Raw genomic sequence first — 14,597 nt, 5'->3', positions numbered from 1 at the left:
TGCCAGCTACAGAAGAGTTAGCAATCAACCCATGTCCTTACTGGAACAAGAAGCAAAGTGTGTAATTACACGTAACAGTCATGGTGGTGAAGGGTATTGTCTTAAATCCAGTTTTCATACTTGCATAGAAACATGAGTGATAACGAGTTGGAAATGTTCAGCAGTAGAGCTGTGAATCGAGGTGATCCAAGCAGATTGCATACAGCTGTGCTATGGCAGGTGCACTTAGTAATGTGATAGATACTTCAAGCAACCATGGAAAATTTTACATAGATTCTGAACTGTATCCGGCTTGGCTGTTCCTTGCGGTCCAATGTTGATATTCATGATGTTTAAAAGGTAAAAGTTAAATAACCATTGATGATGCATTGTGCCGATTCTATCTTTTGTATTAGATGCACTCCTGTCATAATCCACTGACACATATTCATCAGAAGTCTTTTGTGCTCATAAAAGGATTTCATAATGCACCGTGCCCATCTCACACACATTATCCTGAATCCAATTTTCTATTTTTACTGATAATGTTTTTCCAATGAAAAAGTATGACAATGTAATGGCTGAGAAATTATTTCCCCATAAAGCGCTGATAATAGTGTTAAAGGGATCATCTCACAGTCCGAGATACCATTTAGTTATGATTTATTATTACTGATCTATAATGACAGAACTGTCCTTGCCTTAAAATTATTCAAATCTAAATTTATTGTTGCAAGGTAAATGTGAAATAGAATAGGAATTTATTTGCCTCAAGGATGAAGGAATGGTTTCTGTCTCAGAACAATAATAGGCTGTGTGATATCTGGGTAGACTGCTGGTGACGGCATAAAGTCATAGCTTTAGGAAGCTAGCGATGAAACTAATGTGAGAGGGCAACTGTTGTCAGACAAACACAACACTGCTCCAAACCAACAGCCATACTGTCAGACAGCTGCTGTGCCAGAAGGGCCTGTTTCTCCAACTGCTGGCCAACACCGGGATGTGACTGCCCTCCCAGGTAGACATGAAGCTCCTTTAGCACCAGTTTGATGGGTTGGAGAGTATCTTAACCGATATTTACCCTTCAGTAAATACCAGTGAATAATATTAGCTGGTTATTATCACTTTTTTTAGGTCTTTGGCCAATAACTCTTTTTTAATGTACCTACTCTGCACAAGCCTTTTGGGTAGTTCCACACGTGTGCCGGATGTGGAGTGGCATCACAAACTTTCCCTGGAATCACCTCACATTAAGACAAATAACACACAGTTCTTGCTTGTTGTTATCATTCTTCAAAACATCCACAGTTTGTTCTTTATCTCTATACCTTTTAAATTCTGTTTTCACATACATGATTAAGAATGTAAAATATTTGTACAATTCAGCTTGTGATATTCACCAAGGAGTCACGTTTTACCCAGTCAGTTTGTGAAGGAGTAGAGTGCACGGGGCTCTCTGCTCATGCAGTTGCCGGTGTTCACAATAGGAGACACCTTTGGTAACAGGAGCTGAACACTGTGAAGTTCATTCACCTTGTCCATGATCGATTGGTAATGCGAGATCAATGTGATCAGGATGTGATAACGTTCATGGACCACAATGTGAGCTTCAGTCATTGGTGTCTGTACATGTGATACCCCTGTGCACAACCCAAGAAACCTCGGAGGATCTATCCTGGCCCCAACACATTGATGCAATCAGGAAGAAGGCATGCTGGCAGCTCTACTTCGTTAGGAGTTTGAGGAAATTTGGTATGTCACCAAAGGCTCTTAAAAATTTCCAGAGATGTATGGTGGAGACCATTCTGACTGCTTGCATCAAGATGTCCTTCCTGTTCACAGATTCTGTACTTCCTGTTTACAGACAATGTACTTCTCCTTCACAGACACTGTACTTCTTGTTCACTGACAAAATACTCCCTGTTTAGATACCCTGTATTTCTGTTCGCAGACAATGCACTTCCCAAGCCCCAGACACCCAACCTCTCTCCTCCCTCTCTCCATCCCACTCCTTCCCTCTCACTGACTCCATCTCCCTCCCCATCCCTTCTCCCCATCTCACCATCCATTTCCCTCTCTCTACCGCTCCATCTCTCTCCCTCCCTCTTCACTGATAGACCCCACCCACCCAAGACATTCTCTCTTCTCCCCCCTCCCACTGAGCGGAAGATACAAAAGCCTGAAAGCACGTAGCACCAGGCTCAAGGACAGCTTCTTTCCCGCTGTTATAAGACTATTGAACAGTTCCCTAGTACAGTAAGATGGACTCTTGACCTCACAACCTACCTCATCATGACCTTGTACCTTATTGTCTGCCTGCACTGCACTTTCTCTGTAACTGTAACACTTTATTCTGCATTCTGTTATTGTTTTCCCTTGTACTACCTCAATGCACTGTGTAATGAATTGATCTGTATGGATGGCATGCAAAACAAAGTTTTTCACTGTACCTCGGTACATGTGACAATAATAAACCAATCTAATTTACCAGTTTAATGACAAATGTTGAGAAGTGCAGATCGACGGGTAAAATCTCCCTCCTCTTTTTTCCCCAATTTAAATAGTCTGGGTTGTATTCACAAGTCACTAATGTGTTGCTGAATTATCATTGGCTGAGCATAAAAATGACAGATTGCACTATCATTGGGCAAGTGCAAATTTGCATATGCATTCTTATTGGCCCGTGACCGATGATGCATGTGTTCTCATCAGCAAATTGAAGCTGACCAGGATGGCAGAGCTGACAAAGCAGGTTGGAGCGACTCACTAGGTTGGTCCACAGTTAAGCCTGAAAGTTATGAAGATTTTATTGTTGTTTTGCGTTTCATAAGGTACTTGCTCCCTCCCTCCGGTGCCGAGAGCACTATAACGGGACAGTGCAGCGCAGGGTGCACGTGTACTTGTCAACCCTTCATCAGCACGACTTTTATACTTGAGCTTCCAAACCTAAAGGGATTTGCCTGGGACTTAAAGAGCACATGTTGAAGAATAACAACAATGCAAAATCATGGTGTGAAATGTAAAAGGAATAAATCCAGAATCTCATCCGGATTAATAAGTGAAATCTGCAAAGTTTCAGAATTTGAAATGTGCATTATTACCATCACAGCATCGTGTAATGTAACATTTTCTGCTTCTTCAATGACATAATCAGAGCTGTTCAGCAATTAAAAATTAATCATTGTGCAATCAAAAATTAATTGTGAATTAGTTCTGGTTTTAAATCATATTGTTGAACAGTGATGGAATACTTGTAATGAGGACTTTTTAAAAACTGCATCTGTTGGAAATGAGAAATTGAAACCATAGAACCATAGAACAATACAGCACAATACAGGCCCTTCTGTGCCGACCTTTAAACCACGCCTAAGACTATCTAATCCTTTCCTCCCACATATGCCCCTATTTTAAATTCCTCCATATGCTTATCTAACAATCTCTTGAACTTGACCAATGTACCTGCCTCCACCACCACCCCAAGGCAGCACATTCCATGCACCAACCACTCTCTGGGTAAAAAGCCTCCCTCTGATATCTCCCTTGAACTTCCCACCCATTACTTTAAAGCCATGCCCTCTTGTATTGAGCATTGGTTCCCTGGGAAAGAGGCGCTGGCTGTCCACTCTATCTATTCCTCTTAATATCTTGTATACCTCTATCATGTCTCCCCTCATCCTCCTTCTCTCCAAAGAGTAAAGCCCTAGCTCCCTTGGTCTCTCCTCATAATCCATACTCTCCAATCCAGGCAGCATCCTGGTAAATCTCCTCTGCACCCTTTCCAATGCCTCCACATCCTTCCTATAATGAGGCGACCAGAACTGGACACAGTACTCCAAGTGTGGTCTTGCCAGAGTTTTGTAGAGCTGCATCATTACCTCACAACTCTTAAACTCGATCCCGCGACTTAAGAAAGCTAACATCCCATAAGTTTTCTTAACTACCCTATCCACCTGTGAGGTAACTTTCAGTGAACTGTGGATATGAACCCCCAGATCCCTCTGCTCCTCCACACTACCCAGAATCCTGCCATTAACCTTGTACTCCACCTTGGAGTCTGTCCTTCCAAAGTGTACCACCTCACACTTCTCCAGATTGAACTCCATCTGCCACTTCTCAGCCCAACTCTGCATCCTATCAATATCCCTCTAAGCTTCGACAGCCCTCCACACTATCCACAACACCACCGACCTTTGTGTCATCTGCAAACTTGCTAACCCAGCCTTCCACCCCCTCATCCAAGTCATTAATAAATATCACGAAAAGTAGAGGTCCCAGAACCGATCCTTGTGGGACACCACTAGTCACAGCCCTCCAATCCAAATGCACTCCCTCTGCCACAACCCTCTGCTTTCTACAAGCAAGCCAATTCTGAATCCACATGGCCAAGCTTCCCTGGATCCCATGCCTTCTGACCTTCTGAAGAAGCCTACCATGTGGAACCTTGTCAAACGCCTTACTAAAATCCATGTCGACCAGATCTACTGCACTACCCTCATCAATCTTCCTGGTCACCTCCTCAAAGAACCCTATCAGGCTTGTGAGACATGATCTTCCCTTCACAAAGCCATGCTGGCTGTCCCTAATCAGTCCATGATTCTCTAAATGCTCATAGATCCTATCTCTTAGAAATGCTGGAAACATTCAGCTGGTCAGACAACATCCGTGGAGGGAGACGTTCATGTTTCAGGTCAAGTATTTGTCAGAATTGAGAAAGAAAGAAAATCAGTGAGTTTTAACTTGCTGGGAGGGTGTGGGAAAGAGGGCGAGGACAAGGGGACTCGCAGGTGGAATGAAGCCAGGGTTGTGCGGTGACAAGCTGGTGATGGAACTGTCAGTTTAGTCAGTTAATGAGGAACTGTGAGTGATGAAAGGCCTTACCCTTGAGGAGAAGGGGGTAGAGACAGGGTGAGGAGACGGAGCGAGGTGTAAACAGTGGAGTAGTAGAAAGAAGAGGCCGTGTTTGTCAGCCCAAGCACTTACGAACCTTGTGGACAGGTAACGCACACAGAGATGGGTTTCAGTCAGAACTGGGCTTCATCCTCGCTGTGTTACCGGCTCTTGGCAGCCTTTGCACTGCTGGGGTAGTCATGTCCTGGTCTTCTCCAGGTTACAATGCTTATTGCCCTTCTGGTTTCAGCAGCCGTTCTGTGGGTTTCTTTTGTCAACATGTACCTCTGTATTGCATTGTGGGATTGAGGTATCACAGAAGGCAAGGGTGCTGAAATGGGGTCTGACTGTGCTGGGTTAACCTTCAGCCATTCTTTGGAGTCAAGACGACATCCAATGATCAGATTGCCAGCCCTGTGAGAACCTCACCTGGTGGTCTCAGCCCTCTGAGAACCTCACCTGAGAACCTCACCTGGTGGTCTGCTGCGAACCGTTGTCTGTGATCAGCATTACAGGGATGCTGTACTTGGTCAGCTTGCTCAGAGAGTTGATGAACAGCACAAAGGCGTGTATCCCTACAGCATCTAGCAGGCTTGCCACCTCTTTCACTGTCCTGACTTTGTCTGAATCTGGCTTCAGGACAACCCCCCGGTGATCAGGTGACCTGTGGTGATGACTTCTATTGTTTGGAATTTTACCTTTTGCTCTTTCAGCCTCCATCTGCTCCTCAGGGCTCTCAGCTTATGGTCACCGTCGAACTCTGTTCCCCATTCTCCAAAGTCCGACATGTCACAGGCTGTGGTGTTCACTGCACTGCGACCAGGTGAAGCTGCCAGTATTTGCTGACAATACTCCCAGACTGTAATTGCTGTAAAATGAACATTTTTCTTCAACAGTGTCTAAGGAATAGTTTGTTGAAATATGTTAAATATGGGCCATCTGTACCTCTGATTCTTTACATCCAGCACACTGAAGATTCTTGCTGTACTTGCATCAGCCAAGCATTTCCTGTAGTCTTCATGGAGAGCTGCCCGGCCTCAGAGCTCCAGGAAAATCCCTCGGCTCTGGGCAGTTCTCGACATCCCAGGTTTTCCAATCCACAAGTGACTGGACGGCTGGAGGCAGGGAGTGTGTGATGTGTCCCTGCAGATGTAAGAGTTGCAGATGCAGGGGATGTGCCAGGGCTCAGGGAGGGGTGGGTGGGGAAGGATGAGCAGACCAGGGGGTCACAGAGGGAGTGGTCCCTGTAGAAGGCAGAGAGGTGTTGGGAGTGTTGTGGGAGAAGGTGTGGCTGGTGGTGGGATCTCATCACTGCTGGTGGAAATGACGGAGGGCGACGTGCTGGATGCGGAGGCTGGTAGGGTGAAAGGTGAGGACCGGGGGAGCTCTAACCCTGTTCTGTCTGAGAGGAGGCAAGGTGGGAGCAGAAGTACGAGAAACAGAGGAGATGTGGTGAGGGCTTCATTCACCACAGCAGAAGGGAAGCCACACTTGCTGAAAAAGGAGGAAGTTCAGATGTCCTGGAACAGAAAGCTTCATCCTAAGAGCAGATGCGGCAGAGACAGAGAAAGTGGGAGAGAGGAATGGCATCCTTACAGGAGACAGGGTGGGAAGAGGTGGAGTAGCTGTGGGAGTCGGTGGGTTTATTGTAAATGTCACAGGACACTTGTTGTTACCTCAATCTCGGCTTTAAATTTCTCCTTGAGAGTCACTGGGACAAGCTGTGGTGAGTGTACTACCGGCTCCTGCTTCTCACCTTCAGATGCTACTTTGTATGAAAGCCATCTGTATGTTCATCTGTGAGCTCCACGGTTGAATTAATTGTTTGCCCTTGAAGCAGTCATCGTGATCAAGTCATGGCTCACCCACGTCAGTACCATCTGCTGTGCTGCACTACTAGTTATAGTTGGACCATCTTCCTGCTCCATTCTAGTGGAATCTATGTTATACCTCTCTTGATTCTCTGTGCTCCCCCACCTTCAGAGGGCACCTCTCAGCAGACTTCAGGATGGTCTTGTTGTGCCTTGAAAGCAAATGACCTGCTGGTCTCTGTTGCACTGCTTTGAGACCAACGGCTTGCTTCCAGAGAGCTTCACAAGTTGCCCCCAAGTCAAGATGAAGTGTCACTGCTTGCCGGTAGATTAATCAAACATGATTTCCCTCTCACTAATCCACGCTAACTCTGCGCAACCCCATTATTCTTTCCCGGGTGTACTGCTGCCTCATCCTTTATTATAGATTCCAACAATCTCTTGACTGCTGATGGCAGGCGAACAGATTGGTCCGTTCTTTATTCTGTGGAGGGATCATATTTTCCACCCGCCAATCTGCGGGAGCTGCTCCAGAGTCTATAACAGTTTGAAAGATGATGGCCAAGACACCCACTCACTCTGGGCCCACTTTTGTCAAATCTATCCGATTAGATCATCAGTGCTTTCATCGTTCAGTCTCACCAATTTCTCTCTTACTACACGACTAATACCGATTTCCTCCAGTTCCCTGACTGGTTAGGCTCTTGGTTCTTTAATGCACCCGACAGATTATATTTGCATCTTCCTTTGCAAAGGCAGACATGGCCTAGTTCTTCAGTTCCTTTGCCACTCGCCTATTCACCTCTTTCTCTGAGGGCTCACATTTGCCCTTTGCTGGTCTTCTCCCTTTTACATGCCGATAGAAGCTTTCACCGTTGATGTCCATACTTCACGCAATTTGCTATTTTCTGCCTTCCCTTCCTTCAGCAGTTTATTGGTCGCCCTTTCTGCGCTCTGTAATGTTCCCAGTCCTCTGGTCTGCTCCGACTTCTGGCAACTTTATCAGCCTCTCCTATTGATTTACTCGCACCTTTCATTTGATAGATGGACCACTTTTCCTGTTGTGTTTTTGTGCCTTACAGGACATTTTTGTTTCAATCTATGTATGATTTCTTTAAATGTCAGCCATGGCCTGACTACTGGCTTAACTTATAAATGCAGTTGTAACATCAAGGCAAAGCCATATTTCCTGATGATATAGTAGGCCTTCTGGCCCATCAAGTCTCTGACAGCCCTCAGGGCAATGCCATCAATCCCGTTCCCTCACTCCTTTCCCGTAACCGACTTTCTCCACCTGCCTGTTACACCACCAATTCTCCCAGCAGCCACTAGAAACAATTGCCAGAGCCAACTAATGGAACAACCAGTGTGCCTTCAGACTGTGGGAGGAAGTGGGACCATCCAGGGATATCCACGCAAGCCAGAGATTACAGTCAAACTCCGCACAGACAGCTCCAGAGGTCAGAACCAAACTCAAGTCACGAGGCTGCACTGCCACCATCCAAGCAAACTCGCACCTCACACCTTTGCGGTTTCCTGTGTTTAGAACTAAGGTCCGAGTTTTGTCTCGAGGTTGAGCTACTTCACTTTCAAAGTAAAATTCTTTCATATTACTGTCACTCTTTCCAAAAGGCCTCTTTACAGGTAGATCATTAATTAATCCTTTCTCATTATTTCTCCAGATCCAAAACGGTCTTTACCCTTGGTTGGTTCCTCAACAACAAAACAGACCACGATAGATCTGATTCTGATTCACAGGATGCCCAGCCTGTGAACTGCTCTTTGTAGCCTGGGTATTTATGTGGCTGGTTCAATTGAACTTCTGGACAGGGGCATCAGGCTCATGGAATCCCCATCACTCGCAGGTTTCCCTTCCCACCATCCTGCATCGGGAAAATACCTGCACACCTTCATCACCAGTGGATCTGAACCCTGATGGTCCCTTCCCAACAGGGAAGGGAAGAAATCCTGTGAGAACCACCTGGAGGTTGTCAGCCAGTAGAGATTGTGGGGTTAGGGGAAAGGTGGTGTGGAGGGAGAACTGGACACAACCAAACCATGAGCTTTAATGAACACTCATGGTCCTTGTTCTGTGGAAACCAGGATCATGGTTTCAGGCAACCTCCTCTTTATCAGCTGAGACTGTGGGCTTAATAAAAAATCCCAGTCGGGTTTGATGTTGCAGGTAGTGCGAGAGGGAACACTGTCGGTGAGTTTGTTGCAATGTATGTGTGCAAACCCGCTGCCATTTACCAGAAAAGTCAGTTCATGTGAGGTGCTGTGTGTGTGTTTGAGTGATAAATGGGTGAGTGTGGGGTAGAATCAGGATCAGAATCAGCTTTAGTGTCACTGACCTACATGACGTGAAATGTGTTGTTTTGCGGCAGCAGTACAGTGCGAGGACATAAAATTACTATAAGTTACAAAAATAAATAAATTGTGCAAAAAGAAAGGGGTAATGTGGTAGTGTTCATGGGTTCAAGAACTGTTAAGAAATCTGATGGCAAAGGGGAAGAAGCTGTTCCTGAAACATTGAGTGTGGATCTTCAGGCTCCTGTACCTCCTCCCCGATGGTAGTAACGAGAAGAGGGCATGTGAGAAGGTGGTGAGGGTCCTTAGTGATGGATGCTGCCTTCTTGAGGCACCGCCTCAAAGATGTCCTCGATGGTGGGGAGGGTTGTGCCCATGGTGGAACTGGCTGAGGCTGCAACCCTCTGCAGCCTCTTGCGATCCTGTGCATTGGAGCCTCCATACCAGGCTGTGATGCAACCAGTCAGAATGCTCTCCACCGTACGTCTGCAGAAATTTGTCAGAGTTTTTGGTGACATACTGAATCTCCTCAAACTCCTAATGAAGTAGAGAAGTATTTTGTCAAATGGAATTGTTGCTGTCTCTACTGACCTGAACTATATATGTGAGATCTTTGAACTATTTTGGACTTCAAGACAAAGCTCCAGCATGTGTGTGCCATCTATGGAGTTCCTCATGGGGGAAAGTGACGCGAGTGGTGTCTCAAAGTGCACCTGCCTTTGCCTGAGGTGCACAAGTGAAAAGGCAACCTGTTGCGCAGGTCCTCCTGACACCACGTTGGTGCATCTTTTCATCTTCCCTGGTCTCTTTAGCTGCAGCTGTAAGAGGATGACTGCAGCTTGGACTTGTGACTGGAGTCTCTCTGGGTTGTCACAATTGTGTTTGGGAACCTGCAGCACGAGTCCGGAGACATCCCACTTCCGTAATGCATGCTACCCACCTGCAGTTCTGGAGACTGATGTGAACTTGTTCAGGTATCACTCAGACACTACATGGACAGTGAACTTCCATCCCATTTCTGCCGTGTGATATTTATTCTGCCAATTCTGGTGGGAAGTGTGGGAACATGAGATACCATTTCAATTGTTGAAAGTTGTTTTGACACATGAAAGTGAAAATCACTGGATTTATTTCACTCTACGTTGTAGCAGCAGCTATTATAACAAGAAAATCACAAGGACTAATTTTGAATCCATTTTCTGTTTCTTGAAGGTTGTCAGCATGTGTTACCCCAGCCGGCTGAACACGTACAGCTGATGCATTTTGATAAGTGTGTAGGATTCCAATTATTTCAGATGGATTACACACTTCCTGGGCGGTGTACGGGCCTGGGCCCCTGCTTTCAGTTTTCAGTGGTAGAAGACATTATTACAGATCTCTAATGCTAAGTGAAAGTGTGTAAAGTGAGGAGTCGGGGAAATCAATTGCAAGCTGCAGTCTGCAACAAACATTTCTCATCTGCAAACAATTACCAATGACAGTCCAGGGATATCCTGTGGCCATGCGTAGAACCTGCTTAATGAGCCATATTACACAAAAATAGAAACTGAAAGATCATCAATTATTGATGAATAAGTGTCAGCCTGTCTCTGCAGCAACGTAGGCAGCAGAACCTATTGGCCAGAAGCTCGAGCAAACCAAATGTCTTAGATCTGGCGGCCTTATTTAATGAAATGACCTTGTTTCATTTCATAACTTGTAACATGTCTTTTTGCCAAAAAATATGGGTGTGCAGGTGAAGAACTGTGTACTCTGCCTCAATACTAAATGCAAGGTGGTGTCATGAATGCATGTCGAAATCCAATCCTGAAATTTGTTTCCAAATTGAGTAGTTCTTCATCTTCAAAGTGGACATGTTACATCCCAGGTGTAATGTACGCAATTAGGGACATGTCTCAGACCAACCTTTCATGCTTGACCAGTAATTTCTATCTTATTGGTGTTTATACTCAATAGAGTTCAAAGGAATGAGAGTGATCTCAATGAGACTTGCATGACTTTGAGAGGGATTGATAGGGTCAATAATGAGAGGTTTTCTCCCTTCAGGCTGGAGAATCTAAAACCAGGGGGCACAGCCTTGGACTAAGTGGTCAGTGACGTCGGACTGGGAAGAGGAAACATTTCTCAAGTTTGTTGATATTTAGAAGTCTCTACCTCAGACGGATATGAATTCTCAGCCCTTCCAGGTGAGGCAGTCCCTCACCTGTTAATCCATCGGGGTCATTTATTGCATCTGGTGCTCCCGGTGTGGCCTCCTGTACATCGCTGAGACCCAACGCAGATTGGGAATCGCTTCATTGAGCGCCTTGGCTCTGTCCGCTGCACCAGTCGGGATCTCCCGGTGACCAGCCATTTTAGTTCCCCATTCCCACACTGACACATCTGTCCACGGCCTCCTCCACTGCCAAGATGGGGCCAGATGCAGATTAGAGGAACAGCACTTCATATTCTGCCTTGGCAGTCTCCAACCTGACGGCACCAACATCGATTTCCCTAACTTCCGGTAACCACTCCCCTCTGTCCCCCTTTTTTTCCTCCTTACCCTACCTGCCCCCGTCACCCCTTCTCTTTCCCCTCCCCCCCTCCACCTGCCCATCACCCACACGTCCCTCCCTCCGGTTCCCCTCCCCACCTCCTTCCCTTTATCCCAGGGTCCACTGTCCCCTCCTATCAGATTCCATCTTCAGCCCTTTGTCACTTCCACCGATCACCTCCCAGCTTCCGACATCACTCCCACTCTCCCCCCCCCCACCTGCCTATCACCCCCCCCTCACCTGGATCCACCCGTCACCCCCCAGCTCTTGCTCCACCCCTTCCCCCCACCTTGTTACACCGGCTATCTCCCCTCTGTCTTCCCAGTCCTGATGAAGGGTCTCGACCCGAAACGTCGACTGTCCATCTCCCTCCACAGATGCTGCCTGACCCGATGAGTTCCTCCAGCACTTTGTGTGTGGCTCCTGATTTCCAGCATCTGCGGCCTCTCTTGTCTCTGAATTCTCAGTCAAATGGCTATGTAGAAAAACATTTTTTTTAACCCAAATAAAAATATTTTATCTGGTGGGCTGAGGAATAATGTCGAATGAGAAGTGGCGATTGTATGCAATAATGGAAGTGTTACTTGTAACAAGTGGAACAATTTTACTGGCTTGGCATCAGATGATTGCCTCGTGAGCTGAGCAGGATCTTAAATCTGCCGGCTCACACAGAAGCATCCCGGAAAGATCTCTCCCTAGATATTGCTTTGAACTGCAAGCAAATCATTCACTGGTTTATGCCAACGTCAACTCTCCCAACTGGTTGTAAAATGTCAGGTGGCAAGATGGACTTCTCTTAACTTGGAGACACACCCAGGAACGGTTATGTTCTTCATTAAGTATTTGACTAATTTCTGAAGGACAATCAGTTGTATATAAGGATCCAGGTTGCGCCATTCTCAATTCCTCACCAGCCTTAGGATGCTGCACCAAGTCTTGTTTCCAGTTCACGCTCCTATTCTGCCACTAACCTTTGCAAAGTGTTTCATTGCTGCAGTCCAGTGTCGGACTGGCAGAGCTGAGGTAGCTGGTGAGCATAAGCAGGCTGTAAGCCGGGGCTGTGCATAAAGGATAACCGGACCCCTCACAAACCAGCGACTCTCAACAGGCAAACCTTATTGACTGACATATCAATAAAGATTATTGTAATGCTGTTTATTACAGTTGACTTCAGTGCAACTTTGGACACTAAAAAAATCAAGAAATATGGAATCTGGGCAGAAACCTGACTGAGGTACAGGATCAGCCGCAAGGTTAATGCATGTACTTAAGGTAAGATATTTATTTATTTATCCATCACATGTACATCAAAACACAGAGTGAAATGTGTCTTTTTGCATTACTGAGAATGTTCTGGGGGCAGCCCGCAAGTGTCGCCACGCTTCCGGCACCAACATAGCATGCCCACAGCTCCTAACCTGTACGTCTTTGGAATGTGGAGGAAACTGGAGCATCCGGAGGAAACCAAATTACAGGGTTAAGGCAGGAGAATGGGGTTGAAAAAAATAAAAGCCATGATTGAATGGGGGAGCAGACTGGATGGGCCAAATGGCCTAATTCTGGAATTGGAATTGGTTTATTATTGTCATTTGTACCGAGGTACAGTGAAAAACTTGTTTTGCATACCGTCCATACAGATCAATTCATTACACAGTGCATTGAGGTAGTTCAAGGGAAAACAATAACAGAATGCAGAATAAAGTGTTACAGTTACAGAGAAAGTGCAGTGCAGGCAGACAATAAGGTGCAAGGTCATAATAAGGTAGATTGTGAGGTCAAGGTCCATCTTATCTTACTAGGGGACCGTTCAATAGTCTTATCACCGTGGGATAGAAGCCGTCCTTGAGCCTGGTGTTACGTGCCCTCAGGCTCCTGTATCTTCTGCCTGATGGGAGAGGAGAGAAGAGAGAATGACCCGGGTGTGGGGGTCTTTGATTATGCTGGCTGCTTCACCAAGGCAACGAGAGGTAAAGACAGAGTCCATGGAGGGGAGGTTGGTTTCCATTGCGTCTCATGGTCTAACGACTGACAGAGCAGGTTCAGGGATCCCACTGGTTCACCACTTCTACTTCTTACTTCTCTTTCCTCATTGCTGAAGGCTTTGAAGAGAAGGTTGGTCTGGTCAGTTATGTGAAGCCGGTGCTATCAATGGGACTGGGTTTAACTGAACAGGCAGCTGATCCCTTCACCTCCTTTCTGTTCCACAATGTGACCCAAGACAAATTTCACACGTCTGTACTTTTTGAAAATGTTTCCAAGTATTTATTTGCTTCATTATTTACCAATTAAATTACATAAAACTCTGTTCAATTTGCATTTCAGCAGGGCATGAATTGTGCATGGTATCAATACAATCACCAGGCTCCCCTGAATACAGCCACCAAGGGTAGGAGACTTCAGAGATCTGCTGTGAGAAGCTGGAGAGAGACACCAAATTCTGGGACATGAGGGCCAAGTGAGGCACACACACAGGGACTGAAAACCGATGAAGAGACTCGGTAAGAGGGAGCAGGAGAGAAAGTGTGAGAATCGCGTCAATGTAGAACAAAGGAAGATAAGATATAAAACGGAAGGAAATCGGCGATAGAAGATATAATGAGCTTTCCATTCATCAATACTTTGCTTGGAGTGATGCTTTATTTTTGTCGGAATGGAGTGAATGGCAGGTGACACATGAAGCCACTTTGCAGAAGTTGGATCACTTCTGAGGTCATTTCCAGGTTGGGAAATTCACCCAGACCCTTCCAGGCCCGTTTCACGATGAAACGACTGACGCTTGCTGGTTGCTGGTTGCTGGTTGTGCAACTAATGACTTCATCCAGTGCGCACTGACCACTTTCTTGTTTACTGATAGAAATTGGCTGATAAATTGGTTTATTAATTTCACATGTACCTGGGTACAGTGAAAAACTTGTCCTGCACACCGATCATACAGATCAATTCATTACACAGTGTGTTGAGGGAGTACAAGGGAAAACAATAACAGAATGCAGAATAAAGTGTTACAGTTACAGAGAAAGTGCAGTGCAGGCAGACAATAAGGTGCAAGGGCCATAACGAGGTAGATTGTGAGGTC

Source organism: Pristis pectinata, chromosome 16 (assembly GCF_009764475.1).
Source record: "Pristis pectinata isolate sPriPec2 chromosome 16, sPriPec2.1.pri, whole genome shotgun sequence".
NCBI classification, from domain to species: domain Eukaryota; kingdom Metazoa; phylum Chordata; class Chondrichthyes; order Rhinopristiformes; family Pristidae; genus Pristis; species Pristis pectinata.
The sequence above is the reverse complement of the archived record's forward strand: the minus strand, read 5'-3'. Positions refer to the sequence as shown.